The following is a 13,333-nucleotide window of genomic DNA, read 5'->3' on the forward strand; positions in this document are numbered from 1 at the left end:
AATGATAACAAATCCTCAAGTCCCAAACCGGCGCTGACTGTCGACAATCCCTCGCATAGTGCCCCTCCTTTCCGCACTTGCGGCATGCACCACCGGACCTACAAACTCCGGTGTGACCCCTCCCACACTTCCCACAAGTGTGGCTGCTCAGATCCCTCACTCCAACATCAACGCTCTTGGACCATTTCAGCGCCGGCTGCGACTGCACCGGAGCCTGTCTCAGCTCACGCAACTGCAACTCAATCTCTAACTCACGCCGCCTAGCGGCCTCCTGCAACTCCAACAAGGTCTCGCACCTCTGCACAGACACAAACTGTCTGATGTCCCTCTTGAGCATGCTCAGATATCGAGACATCTGAGCCTGCTCTGAAGCGAACTCTGGGCAAAACATCGCCCTCTTAGTGAACATCCTGGTGATCTCAGTCACCGACTCCGAACCCTGCTTCAGCTCAAGGAACTCTTGAGCCAATCTCTCTCTCTCAACTTGCGGAACATAACGAGTGCTGAACATTTCTCTGAACTGATCCCATGAAACCGCAGCCCTCTGCGCATCCGAATATGACCCCGTGGTCAATCTCCACCAATCCTTCGCCCCAAGCCTCAACAGGTTCAGAGCACACCTCACCCTCTGATCAACATGCATGAACACGTGAAGAAACACCCCTCCACGTCTGATAACCATCTCATAGCGACGATCGGGTCCTGAAGTCCATCGAAGGTGGGAGGCTTCGTATTATCGAAGTCCTGATACTGAAAGCCCCGACCAGCTCCTCCCCCTGTCGCCGCTACAGCCGATGTAGCCGCCGCGGCAGCCGTCTCTGCGAGAGCCGCATAGCGCTCATCAAAATACTCAACCATGGCGGTCTTGATCGACCCAAACAGCTCCGACAACTCAACCCGAAACAACTCAGCAATCTCATCATGCAGGATCTCACGAATCCTCGCATCCAACTCGCACGTGCTCATCTGACCGATAACCTCGGGCGGTACCGATCCGCCCGGAACTCCCTTTCCTGCTCCCGATCCTGATGCGGTTCCACTCTCATCATGCCTCGGAATCTCCATACTGAAAAACACCACACAAAATCTCAGACTCTTCCCACTATCCTGGGATCCAACTCTCTCAACCCAACCCTAGAGATCATGGTTTCCCTGATACGCGTATGGGTCCTGTGCTTTCAGTAGTACAGGCCCATACTACCTTCCACACCTACCCATATTTGTATGAAGTACTACCACAACACCCTATAGAAACATGCATAACAACACTCAACCCTCGCCACTAGAGGAACACTGAAATCTCCCATAAGGAACCCTAGGCTACAGGCATCACAAATCAGGCAACATTATCATGAAATCCTGAAGATCCCTAGCCTATCACTAGAATGTTGTTCTATCAAAGCTCAAAAACAAATAACATGCATGGTATTTTGGGGTTACTTACTGGCTCCGACTGATCGTACCTCCGCGTCCTCCCTTACTCATTCTGAAAACCATTTTAAACACTCTTTTGAAAACTCTCCTCGATTTGAGACTGGAGTCACACGAATGTTCCTCCAATTCACTCAAACCAAGGCTCTGATACCAACTTGTAACGACCGAAAAATACAACCAATTTTAAAATTTTCAAAAACAGCTCGATTCCATTAAATCTTTACAAAAAGGTTTTCAATACAAACATTTAACGTATTCCCAGAATCACATTACTACAAAATCATGAGGAGCGGTACGATCACGCCTTCGCCTTGCCACGGTATCCTGAAGAACTTGAAAAACACACAACTGTAAGCCCGAAAGCTTAGTGAGATATCCCCAAAATACCAACCACATACACCATACACACATAACATGCCACAACATATCTGATCACAGAACTGCCATGCACTTCGGGTCTACTGTGTGATTGGTCCGCCCGCACCGGGCCTTCAATCCACCTGGTCCACTCTCTGAGTCTACAGTATGACTGGTCCGCCCACACCGGGCCTTCAGTCTGCCTGGTCCACTCTCTGAGCCTCGGCACGTCTGGTCCGCCCTCTTGGGGCCTACAGCCTATCCGGACCGCTCGCTGGGCCTTCGGAACAACCGGTCCGCCCTGGGTATCTTGGCCTACAGCACAAAGCAGGACCCGCCTCAACCCAAATCCAGTCCAAACAACCATGTGCACATATACATACAAACATATAGCAATTCACAGTCAACAAGCAGATCAAACAAATCACATAACATATCATCATCCTAACCAGGATACCGACCTAACAGGTCACTAGCATAGCATCTCCCTATCTCTCAGGATACCGATCCCAATCAGGTTTCTAACATATACCATCCTAGCTCTCAGGATGCAAACATATCACAACAACAACATAACAACAACTACCCGGATCTCAATCCGATAAGGTCCGACCTTGGTGCCTTAGACCCTGTTGATATAGTGAGGATAACTCACCTCGAAACTGCCGGCTGAAAGGATAAGATCCCGCTGCTCCAAGCTCCGACACGAACTCCTCCACTGAACACCAACACACCCAACTCATTAAATACCCTTAATTACCAAAATACCCCTGGAAGACAACTGGTCAACCTTTGGACAAGGTCAACGTCAACCCCTGACTGACTCTATTCACCGAGTCAACCCGATGACTCGCCGAGTCCCCATACTCAGAACTTCCCTCAATCCGCGACCTAACTCGCCGAGTCACCTCGAGACTCGTCGAGTCCAACAACTCTGAGTCCACTCGCCCACAAATCACCGAGCCATCCCTTGACTCGCTGATTCTCGACTCAACCAGAAAATATTGGGACTCTTCGACAAGACTCGTCGAGTCCAAGAACAGACTTGCCGAGTCTAAGGCTATCTTCAACCTACTCGCCGAGTTGTTCATACAACTCGCCGAGTTCCAGGCCATCTTCAAGCAACTCGTTGAGTCCACCCATGTGACTCGCCGAGTACCACCGGTCTGAATCCATACAGAAGCATTTCAGGCCATGCAATTGATCCAAAACATAGATCTAGCCTCCTTCAACCCATCCATCACGTAAAGTGGCAAACTTTACGTGAATCCAAAGAGATCTATGCATTTTGCACATTAGGGATAAGGTTTGGGACATGATAGCTTCACCCAACACTCAACACAGGGACTTTATGCACATTAGGACCATCACCACTCCAGATCTGAGGTAGCAACCTCAGATCTAACTTCCAAACTCCAAAACATACCAAGATAAGCTCCCCACAAACCCCAAAATGATGAATCCATAAGAGTAACAGCCCAAGGACGAGATATTACCTCAAAAGAACGCCCCAAATGCAATGGAACTCGAATCCAAGAAAAGCCCCTTGCTCCAAGCCTCTTCCTCTTCAAGATTCCTCAATAAATGCTTCTCCAAGCTCCCAAATGCAACCTGATCCACTCACATACGAAGGTTAGGGTTTCTGGACTTGAGGATGAGTAAAGAGGCTGGGGGAATGGATGTTATGTTCTTTATATAGGGCTCAACCCTGAGAATTAGGGTTTTCTCCACTCAGTGCCTACTCGTCGAGTCCATCTTACTGACTCACCGAGTCGGCTACTTAACACGCGACCAAGTCGTGACTCTACTCGCCGAGTCCACCCATGGACTCGCCGAGTCACTCTTTCCCAATTTACTCTTTTAGCCCTTCAACTCTACTTTTGATATTTCGGGATGTTACAATTATATATATATATATATATATATATATATATATATATATATATATATATATATATATATATATATATATTCTCAATTCCGTTTCTTTTCTGTATTTTTGCTTAGATTCTCTTATGGGTAGTAAATGCTATTTTCTATCAAGTTTGTGTACACGTCTCCGTCCACTGCTTCTACTTCCAGTAAAAAACATACACACATTAGCCACATATCCACCTCTCCATCTTTCTACACATCAAAAAGCTTCCATCGGCTCCAAAACCATTAGCCACATATCCACTTAGAAACATACACACAAGAAGCTTCCATCGGCTCCAAAACCACGTCTCTCTCTAAAAGCATCGACATACAAGAAGATCTTTATCTTCCCCATCTGTCTCTCTCATCCGGTATCCTTTCACCGTCTTAACATAGAAATTTAGACTCCACGTCCACCGCTTACCTATCGTCGTCGATGGGGTTGCTTCTACAGACTTTAAGAATGAAGATGTAGGCGCCGATACACACATTAACTCAATCGTCTGTTTCTCATACCCATTTCACCTCATCGGCGTCTCCTTCTCCACCGCAAAACCGTCGACCGCTAATTTCTGCCCTCTTGCAATCGACCACTGACTGGGAGAGGGAATCTTATTTTATTCTATCTTCTCTGTGTTTGCTCTTGCCGACGACTACTTCTTCAACGACGATGATGTCAACAACATCGGCGATTTCGGTGCTCCTCCTTGGTTGTTTCTCTTTCTTTTTCACTTCTAACCAAGAAATCAAGTTTAACTGAGTTTTCCTAATTTTTTTTAGGATTGTTTCAATCGATTTAGAAGAGGTCACAACAGCTGGAGATCAAATACGGGCTACAGATGTATGTTTTCATTTTTTTTTTCTAATTTTAAATATAACTAGGATTTTAATTTTTCGTTTTTTCTTCTCCTACTTCTCATAGCAGGTAATTACTGGTTGGATTCGAGCATTCAGTTTTAGGGTTTATTAAGGGTGGATTCATTCTCAGGATGTTTTAATGTTGGTATGTTTTCTGATTACCTTACGTTACCGTAAATTGATGTAGATTTTAAACAAGTTTACTTAACTTTGTTCTAAGCTTTAATATTGGGTGTATACTTGTGGTTTTGAAAGAATCGATAACCTCAGTTGCGGAGGTTTGGTCATGAGGAACGGTAAGTAATTATGTCCTGTTTTGAAAGCATGTGTAATTTTTTGGCAGTTATACTTTTTTGGTAAAATTTGAATTGATTTTGTCTTAGGATAACGAAGATATAGAATTCTTGTATGATCTATTTCAAAAGTATGACAATATTTACACATAAAGTCTCATACGTTGCTTATCTGGTCTTGATTAGTTCTGGTTTTTTTGGGTGTTATTATTTGGGGTAAGATAGATATGGGAAGGTAGGTAATAAAATTATTGTCAGAAATTTCATTTATTAGTGAATCATGCCCTTGCTGTTAGTTTTTAAAAACAAAATCTTATATCATAACGCTTCTCTTTCATAAATGGGTCGTCATGTCGTGGTTTTTTCTTCTTCATGTGTTAATAATTGTTGCTTCAAGCCAACTGTCACTTTAACCCAGTTTGCAAGTTTGTTCCAAATTACAAAATAAAGAAATATTAATACATGGTTGATATTTTGTAGTAAGTTCAATATGATAGGATTGTGCCTAATAGTTTCCCTTTGGAAATTCTCATCTAACATAGTATTTGCATGGAAATTAGGTTTCAAGGTCCCCTTGAATCAAAACGCACATCACAAAATGAAGGAACTAATATAACAATAGCTTACAGAGCATTGGCATCTTACATATCAGTTCTAAGAACCTTCCCGGATTCTGCATAAGGGCATCTTTAATGTGGGTAATATACCATATCCATTTTTTTAAACAAAGTTGAATCTAGCATACGACCTTCTTAAAAAACAAGTGAGGGTGAATAGTAAAAAGATTAAAATAGTACAACTGAATGAAGGTAAATGACTATTTTATCCTTTTCCTGGAACTATGGTTGAATACAAATGACAATAGCTACAAATAACATACGTAGTTATAAATATGTTTCTTTCTGCTTGCATCTATAGATTGATAGAAAGTGGAAAGGTATTCAATAAATGGAATGGAAAGAGGATTTATTGTAGTAAGCTTCTATTGTGTAATTGTTTTTTCCTTTCATAAATGCACATGCTCCAAATCGAATTTAAGTAATCAAAATTTTGATGTATTTTCCATTTTGTCTTGCTGCAGATATGGTAATAATATCTAAATCTGCTTTAATTTGACATAATACAATCTATTTTTTAACTAATACTCGTGAATTTTTGTTATGTTCTTTTTGTTGTTAACAGATGACCAAAGCATGGCTGATACATTTTATAGATGGAGATCACATATTTATCCTTGGTAGCAAAAGTGAAAGAGACACAAGTACCCATCATTCAAGGTTTGCAAGTGAACATCTTTTTCGGATAAAGTTTTAGTCTTTGTTTTTGGAAGTAAGTGCTTTTGTTGACAAATTTATGCAATCTGTTTTTCCATCCGCTTAAGGTTAAAAAAAAGTAAAAGAAAAAAAGGAAAACTTTTCTAATTTTTGCTTCATTATTTTTGTTTTTTAAAAAAATTAAAATTAATTTTCTGTGCATCATACATCTAACCTGTTATGTCGCTAATGTAAGAAAAATAAAAGTTTGTTTTGTGGAATCCGTGCAACTTAGCAATGTACTTTTGTTTATTCTAGCAACAAATTCTTATATATATATATATATATATATATATATATATATATATATATATATATATATATATATATATATATATATATATATATATATATTTATATTTATATTTTTCCCTTTTTTTTATCAAACAGCCATCATTAACAAATTCTAGGCACAAGGTCATACTTGGGGAATAAATTTTTACTGAAGGTATATAAGAATTAATCCGTTTTGTTGCCATTTATCTTTATTACGGTTGTTCCCAAAGTATTTTAGTATTGTATGCGTTTGTTACTGTTCATGTGTTTTGTGTGTTTGTGTATGACCTTATCTTTCTTAATAAATTTGAAATGGTAGGATTATTATTACAAAAATTTCAAGAAAATGAAGATGCATACCACCTGTTTGATAAAATGTGTATTGAAATCTGGGAACAATTTTGATTGGATGTAAAACCAGTTTTACATAATAACAAGAGCAACAGTAATTGCTTATTCTTTTGGAAATTCGGTAGGATTATAAGATTGATTCGTTTAATGCTTTGTTAATAAGATGTTACTTGCTTTTATTTTTTTCTATCAAGTCCTGTTATCAAAACCTATAAACATGTTCCTTGCTTGCACATCAACAACTTTTTATGGAAGTATTATTGGAAAAACAACACCTCTAGAATCAATAATGTTTGTATTTATTATTTATTCATTGGTTCTGATGTACTTTAGTTTTGCATTTCTAATGGTCTGGGTTGGGATACTATATGTTGGTTGTATCCCGATGTTTTGCCGCATGGAAGGTATAATGGTCCTGAATAATTGTTGTCTCTTACTGTTTTTTCATGCTTCTTAGTAGTATGTTAGACGTTCGTAGATGAAAATAACCCATTCACAAATAGATGAAAATACTTTGTTGTCTAGGATCATATGATGGTTCACATTCTCACTCATTTGGGCCATCTTTACTATATTCTTGAATTCAACAAAAAAATTTATACTTTTTTTTATATTATAGGTACAAGAAAATGGAATCGTCTGCGAGTCCTGGAAGTGGAGGTGATTAGGTGGAGTTTGTTGAACAACTTTATGATGCGGTCCCACCAAACATAGTTAACGGTTTGACTCCAGGTCTATCAATGTAATGGATATAAATACAAGGATTTGCAGTTGGAATTCCTAGGTGTGAAATGTTTTCGAAGAATGCAAAGAAGGTATACTAAGCATTCCATTCATGGGTTTTTGCACAAAAGGGTTCTTAAATGTATGAAGATTGAAATTCTGCCCCTGCGGAGCAGGGGTAACCCTCTCGGTATTATTATTAATATTATTATTATTTTTTTTTTCTGTCCATATTGTCTAGTAGTTGCTTGGACTTCAGATAATATTTCAAATACTCTCTGAAAACTCATGTCGATCTGTTTAGAGAGAGCATTGTATGCTTCAGCAGTAGGGTCTTGGGCTTTCAAATGATAAAAGAAAGTGTTCAAGATTTAAAGCATTTCATCGAACTTGTTGGTCGGAACGTCTACGATGTTCCAACAAGCTCAGAACAGTTTGATCATAACCTGTTGCATAATCAAGTTGAGTTCGTCCTTTTATCTCCTTCTCCAACCGTTGGATTTGTTTCTCTTGACGCACATGAGTTTGCTTGATCAGCTCATTAGTTGCACTGATCATGTCGTCATGGATCTTTAGCATGGTAGTGGTGGTGGAGATGTGGTGATCCAGGTTGTCGTTATACTTCTGATCTACTTCTTCCAAGGTGTGCTTGAATCTAAGAGAGATGAGCTGATAAAGTTGATCTGCTCTTTCAGCTTCTGATGGGTCAACTTGTTTAATCCCGAAAAGAGATTTAAGAATGACATCGAGTTTTGAGTCAAGGCTGGGGACTTTCTGATCAAGCTTAGAGTCTAGTTGCGCCACGGTTTTGTCAAGGGATTCGACCTTGGAGACATTGTTTCGGAGTTCCAGGAGGGAAAATGGATCAAAAAAATGTTCTCATCTGATGAGCCGGTGTCCGAGGTGGAACTCTCATACTTATCATCATCTCCACCTTTGTCTTTATGTGGTTTGAAAGGAGAGGGATTAGTCTCGGTTTGATTTCCTTGAGGGGGGTTTGTTTCTGTTTCATCTCCTTTAGTTGCTTTGACTTTGTCATCAATCTGAATTTCTTCATCGACCTGTTCCAAGGAGGAGGTAGCTTTCCCTGTCCACATCTCGTGAGGTGTTTTGACAACCTTCTTCGTAGGGACTAAGTTAAGGATATGGGCGACAGTCTCTAAGGCATACCCCCAGAATGAGATACGTAGTGAAGAACGACTTATCATGGAACGAACCATGTCTAGAAAGGTTCGATTATGCCTCTCAGCCACACCGTTCAACTGCAGTGTCCTAGGTGGTGTCAATTGCGAAACGATTCCGCATTCCTTGAGGTAGTCGTGGAATTCAAGACTTAGGTACTCTCCACCTCGATCGGATTGAAGCATCTTGATTTTCCTGCCCAACTGATTCTCCACTTCTTGTTTAAACTCTTTGAACTTTTCAAAGTTTTCTGACTTGTGCCTAATTAAGTAGATATACCCATATCTGTTATAATCATCGGTAAAAGTCACATAGAAGCGACTCGCATCCTTTGTGGTGGATCTAAAGGGCCCATATACATCGGTGTGTATGAGATCCAATAAATCCTCACCCCTTTCACAAGTGCTAGTAAAGGGTGACTTGGTCATCTTTCCAAGTAAACAAGACTCGCACACATCATCGTCCCTAAGTTCGAATGACTCCAAGACTCCATCCTTTTGGAATTGGGCTATGCGTTTCTTGTTGACATTTCCAAGATGACAATGCCACAAGCATGCTTTATCCATACTATTGGAAGAATCAACACACAACACATCATTTCCTAAGTTATCTATAACCATCACAGTTTCATATATTCCATTACAAGACAATGCTTCAAAATATAACACACTATTAAGATAAGCATAAATATAACACACTATTAAGATAAGCATAAATAGAACCTTGAAGCTTGCTCAAAGTGACCTCTTCCTTATTTATGTGGTAGGTCATGCGGAACTAGTTGTAGCAGGGAGTCAAGGAGTGAAGGATGATGTCGATTTCCAGCTCTTCATAAAAGTTAACATTTAACTTTAGTAGGCGATCAACATATCTCTGCATCTTTTGCAGATGAGCGGTAAGGGACTCTCCATTACCCATTCGGGTAGTGATCATCGAAGTGATGATCTCATACCTTTCTTGCCTCGCACTTTGGTGGTACTGGTCCAGCAAGTCTTGATGCATTTCATAGGGATACATGTCCTCATAGAACTTCTAGAGTTCTGCAGTCATGATCGCTAGCATGATGCAATGGACTTTCGTGGCATCACGCTCATGGGCCTCAAAGGCAGCGATCTCTTCGGTAGTAGCAATGTTGTTGTTCTTGGATGGTCCATCAGTAGCCCAATCACCAAAGCCTAATAGGAAGGCCCAACTCAAGGCCCAAGCTAAATTAGGGTTTTCTAAACCCTAATTAGGGTTTCCAAACCAATCATATTCCAATTAATCCATTTGTTAAGTTTTTAGATTAATTAATTATTAGTTAAGTTAGGCACCACCCACTACCACCTCGGGTAGTGGTGGTCAATGGCGGCTCACGGCGCAGGCTACCACCTCACGGTAGTGGTTATGATTCTAAACTAACACCTGGTCAAACATCCAAAACAATAATCTAATCATACAAATGCACACCGCCACCCAACACGGCGACTGCTGGCGGCAGAGGGCGGCAACCACCACCTCACGGTGATGGTGGTGGGTTTTCTTCGGGTTTTCCATCCAAATAATACATTATACATCATAATATCCCAAATAACACACACACACACCCAAAATAACACACACATACACTCATGCACAACTACCCTTGTGGTGGCTGGCGGTGGTTGGAGGTGCTAGCCACTACCTCACGGTGGTGGTGGTGGCTCCCTTGAGATGTTCGGCCAAGCAACACCACACAACACTTCACTATAATAAACACACACACATGTTTTAGATTGCAAAATGGACCCAACCACCCACCTGGTGCATACAGGAGTGGCGATGGCGCGAGATGGCGGGCAGCAGCGGCAGTTTGCGACGACAGTGGGACGGCCGGCAATAGCGGCGACGGACCGAGCTAGGACATAGCACCAGCGAATGACGACGAACAGAAGGAGAAGAGGTGTGCAACCCCCACTGGAAACAACAACAACAACGCCATAGATGGCTCCTCCTTTCGACTGTTGACCTAACGCCCCAAGGCGGTCTTCATCTTCATTGGTTGTAGGAGCGATGATGACGGTTGGGTTGCGGAGGTTCTCAGCAGCAACAAAATGTGGAAGCTAGCCACCATGAATAAGATGGTGGACCTTTATCCGACTGTCTCGCTCTCTTCCCGATGTAGAAGAGATTGGCTCCAGCGGTTTCCGGCCACAATGGTGACTATGCAATGGCGGAGGGAGGGTGGGGGTATAAGGTAGCGGCGCCGGAGGGTGGCGGCTGCACATTTTTAGGGTTAGGGTTACATAGGGTGCGTCCATCCGACGGGTATGGAGGGTATCAGGTTTTAAATCCCGTCTCCATGCAAACTTTTAACAAAAATGGCAGAACAGGTCCCTCCCATTCACAATCTCTTCAAACATAGTCCATAATTTACCATTTATACCATGCCTTCTGAAATTCCATTCTAATCAAGTTCGAAATTTACCTAACAACCCTCAGTTTTCAAAATCCTTTCATGATAAGTCTAATACTAACCAAACACCCCCTGTCTTCTAAAAATCTTTACAAAATAAATCCAGAGACTAAACTTTAACCCCCGAATAATCCAAATTATAACATTTGGCTCCCTAAAACCAACACCCCACTAAATATTGTGGATTTTTGGTCTACTATCCATTCATAAATTTTATCTATATATATTTTTAATAAACGGGATGTTACAACTCTCCGCACTTGTATTAGATTTTGTCCTCGAAATCATTCCTTAGCATCCCTTACACGCCCGACAACTTGAGCGACATGGCCATAATATCGAGCATACCCAGCCTTCCCAAGGCAAATCAAGCCAACCCTCATCGGGTTCTAAAACCCGAAGATGCACAAATTCCTGGCATTATGGTCACATTTACTCCATTTGAAATCTGCATTGTAGGGGTGGTCTGACTCCCTGACAGACCACCCATATAGAATCATTACAGATGAATCCCGATCTGAGTGACTTAGCATTAGCCAACAATCTGTTACTCAAACCATACTTAAAATCCTAAAATACCATTACTACTTGAGACACTGAAACTGTCTAAAGCATTGAACTGTTTGAAACAGTATGCTGCCACATGGCTGCTTCCCAAAATCCACCGGAACCTCCCTGGTTACAGCTTATCTGAAATGCTGAAGTCTTGCTCGGTTGCTGAGCCAAGAGCAATCTCACAGTCGCCCCACGTGACTTCCGAACAAAGTCCTTGTCTATCAATAGTTGTCACTAGTTCTCTTGACATTGTGGCTCTAACGACTTTCTGATCTAACTTCCATATGTCGAGTCTTGATGTCACCAATTCCAAGGCTAAAAGTGATTGTTACATAACTTAAAGGTCACCTTGCACCACAAACGACCTTATACGGTCCATTGCTTCCCTGATCCCATAATAATAGTGGCATTCCTACGGTCGTATCGCTGGCTCAACCAAGTCTAATTCTTCTGGGGAAATCCGTAAACCAATCTGTGGATTTTCCATGCCCTCACTGTTGCACCCAAACTATAGGGTACTACTGTTCCTTCCGCGTTCTAACAACAAGCTCATGATATCTACCAACCTAATCAATGCTACAGCTACACCCCGCAGACTTACAACACTCGAGCACTATTTGCCAACCTTGTGAATGCTATGGCTTCACCCGCAAACTTACAACACTTCTAGCACTATCTACCAACCTTATGAATGCTACGGCTACACCTACAGACTTACAACACTTCTAGCACTATCTACCAACCTTGTGAATGCTCCGGATACTCCTGCAGACTTACAAAACTTTCTTACACTATCTGGCTGCTAGTGATTGCTACGATTATCCCGCAGTCTTACAACACTTTCCACACTATCTCAATCGCTGATTACCAATCCGAACATATCCTACGTCGAGCACACACACATGATCTAACATCCAAAATTTGAACCCATGTCCTGACTGGAATCCCCAACCCGACTCCCTGAAGCCGGCTATCAAACAGTCCGAGAACGCGATCTCATCATGGGCAAGTTTTCCGAACTTCCAAATCACACTACCCTTATTCCATATAGCCGCGTGGGCCGTCTTTCTTCCTGAGAAGGATGCAAAACTTATCCCAGTTTCAAAACTGCTCCTGCTTCTAGATCCCTGGACGATTCTCCCCCACTTAGATTTGACTAAGTCTTCACAATACATAAGAATTGAATAATTCCCAATCCTTCTCATTTTCCAACGATCAATCCGATGACAACCATCTCTTACCAACTAGTGCTCCATTACTAGCCACTCCCATAAGATCACACAACTTCTAAGAACTAGATGAACACTTCTCGAATCCGCAATTAGGGAAATGACCTTCCGCTGCCCAATAATAATTCTCGGCATGCAAATGACATATGACATCACTTGAAGATATGACCCTAACACAAAGATGGAAACAACCCAAGTGTACCCTTACCCAAGCCCTTAGAGCGAAAAACTCCATCGTGCAGTTTCCTGCGAGTGCTGCACTGAATCTGGCCCTGCTGACTTCTTAAAAGCTGATCCAAAATCTTGGGTCTCCTCTCGAGACCCTTCAATATAAGCAACTGATTTGGTTCCCTCTTCCCAATGTGCTCCAAGTCAATATCCCGTTCTTAGGCTCTAGAAGTCATATCATTC

The 13,333-nt window shown here is 41.7% G+C and overlaps 1 long non-coding RNA gene across 8 annotated transcripts; it reads left to right on the forward strand.

The window, feature by feature from the left end:
• Positions 1-3,846: 3,846 nt before the first annotated feature.
• On the forward strand, positions 3,847-7,747 carry LOC111917192 (uncharacterized). 8 transcript variants are annotated; one of them, XR_006189046.2, is made up of 8 exons: positions 3,856-4,418; positions 4,489-4,549; positions 4,634-4,711; positions 4,822-4,862; positions 5,420-5,557; positions 6,042-6,136; positions 6,563-6,620; positions 7,419-7,747. It is a non-coding gene; the product is annotated as an uncharacterized LOC111917192 (long non-coding RNA). The 8 variants fall into 8 exon arrangements; XR_002858806.3 differs by having other exon boundaries at positions 3,849-4,418; positions 4,822-5,557; XR_002858804.3 differs by having other exon boundaries at positions 3,854-4,418; positions 4,634-4,862.
• The last annotated feature ends 5,586 nt before the right edge of the window (positions 7,748-13,333 follow it).

The sequence above is a fragment of the Lactuca sativa genome, chromosome 3 (genome assembly GCF_002870075.4).
Source record: "Lactuca sativa cultivar Salinas chromosome 3, Lsat_Salinas_v11, whole genome shotgun sequence".
In the NCBI taxonomy this organism is placed as follows: Eukaryota; Viridiplantae; Streptophyta; class Magnoliopsida; order Asterales; family Asteraceae; genus Lactuca; species Lactuca sativa.